This window comes from Nicotiana tabacum, chromosome 20, assembly GCF_000715075.1.
Source record: "Nicotiana tabacum cultivar K326 chromosome 20, ASM71507v2, whole genome shotgun sequence".
Taxonomy (NCBI): Eukaryota; Viridiplantae; Streptophyta; class Magnoliopsida; order Solanales; family Solanaceae; genus Nicotiana; species Nicotiana tabacum.
The window spans coordinates 109,474,080-109,477,169 of record NC_134099.1 but is presented as its reverse complement, the minus strand read 5'-3'; positions in this window follow the sequence as shown (position 1 = coordinate 109,477,169).

The window sequence follows — 3,090 nt, the reverse complement described above, 5'->3', positions numbered from 1 at the left end:
ATTTTCCTTGAGTAATGGACAATGAAAATGCGGGGTGACACGTGGAATAGGAAAGGCACCCAGGTCCGCTTGGCCGGGGCTACCCGGTCGAGTGGCGGTCGCGCTTCTCGAATTTCGGGGCATGACACAAAGTAGAGCCAATGTGCCCCAGGGTGACCCCACGGTTATCCATTTGCATAAGGAATTACATGATAATGGGCATGATATAGCTGAGTTGACAACTACAATGAACCAACTAGAAAAGGCACAGTTGCATTAAGTTCAAAACCCGCGCCAAGTGAATGCCACGGAGGGTGTTAACATGCTTGTCAACAAAAAAGACAAAGAGGGCAACAGAACCAAGGGAATTCAGAGCAATTTGATAATGATTGTGGTGGATTTCAAAATGATGGGTATGATGAACAAAGTGAAGAGGTGCAATACGTGAATAATTATCAAGGCCAAAGAGGCAATTCTTCCAACCAACAACAATATATACCCCAAGGAAATTGGGGAAATCAACAACAAGAAAATGGTAATTGGGGGAACAACAACCAAAATAACAACGTGGGAAATCAGAACAACAATCAAAGTAGTGCAGTGTAGGCTTTGATCACATGACACTAAAAGTAATTTATGATTTACAAAGTTATTCAGACTTACAGGTTGAGTCATGTACTCTATATTTCTTCCATGTCTCTTATGTACTTATTTATGTGCCTTACATACTCGGTACATTATTCGTAATGACGTCCCTTTTGCCTGGGGACATTGCGTTTCATGCCCGCAGGTCCCGATAAATAGGTCAAGAGCCCTCTAAGTAGGCTATCAGCTCAGCGGGAAGATGTTGGTGCGATCCATTTGCTTCGGAGTTGCTTGTTTGGTTAGTATGATTTAGACGTGTATTATTTGATATGGCGGGACTCTATCCCGACCTTTATAATATTTGTGTACTCTTAGAGGCTTATAGACATATATAGTATACGTGAAAGATTGTACGGTCTTGTCAGCCTATGTTTTGAGTTTATAAATGATTATGTTGGCCTATTAGGCCCGTATGTCATATGTATATGATGATGTAATGAGAAAGATATGTTACGTTGGTACTCGGTCGAGTAAGGTACCGAGTGGCCATCATGGCCCATCGGTTTTGGTCGTGACAAAAGTAGTATCACAGTAGTTCTGTCCTAGGGAGTCTACAAGCCGTGTCTAGTACAGTCTTGTTTATGGGTGTGTCATGCACCACACTTATAAGCAGAGGCTACATGGCATTTAGAATTGTCACTCTTTCTTCTTACTCTAGATCGTGTGGTAGAGCTTACTTATAAGAATTCAAATTTTGAAATTCTATTTTTATTCGTAATAAGATGATGCCTACGTTCAGAAAGATGATCGATAAGAGATATAGCCATGGAAGTGTTGAATTAGAGGAACTCGACTTTGTATCATGATTATGATAAGTAAATATGAGGTCTTTAGAAAATCATGGATGTACTGAAAAGTGTAAGCCTTTTGATAAGGGACCTTAAGGCAAGAATATTTATCCACCTTTATGGTAAAAGACAATGCTTTTAAGAAGTAAAAGAAGCAAGGTGAAGAAGGGTACGAGGCGCCGAATTAATGAAGATTATCGGTATTACAGTTCCGACAGAAATATATAAGCATTAAGAGTTACCCTCAACAGTAACAGAGATATGTACAATTGGCCGTACCCATCTCAGTTATGCCCTATGGGGGCTAACAGGTGTAGTTTAAGAAAAGGATGGAACATCAAGACATGGTTGGGGTTAGAGTAACCCAAATTGGTAGATGAATTACTTTCATTTGTTGGCATTTCCGAATGGTATTACAAATGTGCCAATAGATCTTCTTGTGAGACACCTAGATGGTGCACCCTAGAATATTACGATTAGATGTGAATACTAGCATTCAGAAGATAGGCAGTGAAAGCCTGGATGAGATAAATATTACCTTAAGTGTGGATCTCATCCCTAGTAGAGCGAGGATGTTGAGAAACCCAAAGAGCCATTGGATGGAGCAAAGGGAAGCTAAAAGCAAAAGAATGTCGTATTGAAGTTTTCACAAGAAAAGGGATATGCAGAAATATTAGCAGAGTAATGAGAAGAGAGATAAGGAAGAATTAAGAATAATGTGTGATACATGGATAAAAACGGTAGAGTGTTATAGAACCTATTGTCAAATGAAGGAAGAGACGAAAGGTGATGGGCCTTAAGACAACAAAAGAGTATAGGCCATAAGGTTATATCCTCATTTCGAGAAATAAGTTCGTGACTCCAACGCAACTACCAAAGGGGAGATTTAATCCCCATAGTAACAAAAATCAGTATGGACTGGTACAAGATAAACTAAATATGAATTAGGGACTGAATGATTGGAAAGTACTTGGCATCATGGGAATTTCAGATTTTGTTCTGGCGGTAATAGAATGGACCACAGAAGAAGATTCACGATTAATTCAGAGAATAATCATTCAGGGAGACGCTTCCCTAGAGCAAGAAATGTGAGCAAAGTTAAGCTTAAGAGACTGTATGTGCCAGTTATGCTAAGTGTCACCCTTGCGAGTAAGGGAATTTGTCATCCTTGGTACAGAAGAATTGCCGCAAGGCGAGTAAGGATCATTGATGTTTAGAAACGATACCAAAGATGAAGAGGTAAAACATCTATAGGTAGATCCTCGTGGCTTCAGCTTTTAGTACACCCCTAAAGGGGAGAATATGGAGTAATGTGGCATTAAGTCAGAATTAAGTAGTTCTAGTGACTATGGAATGATAAAGGAAAAATGCGATAAATGAAAGAGGAATGAGATGACACTTATCCAAATCTTATAGATACGCTACGATTCAAGAATATTGTGTAAGCACGACGTTAAGGAGAGAAAGTAAAGGTTCCTGCCCAAGCTGTTATTAATAAATAAGGAGCCAGTGCGAGACGTAAGTTAAAACAAAGTAAATAACACAAGAAAGATTACGAGGAATAATGATATGAGAATGGGACAACGAGTAGTAAGTAATTGGTCAGGAAGATCTTAGTTATGGCTAAGCAGGAGGTTACAGACGAGTCATCAGATCGTGTAAGATAAACATAGTAGAA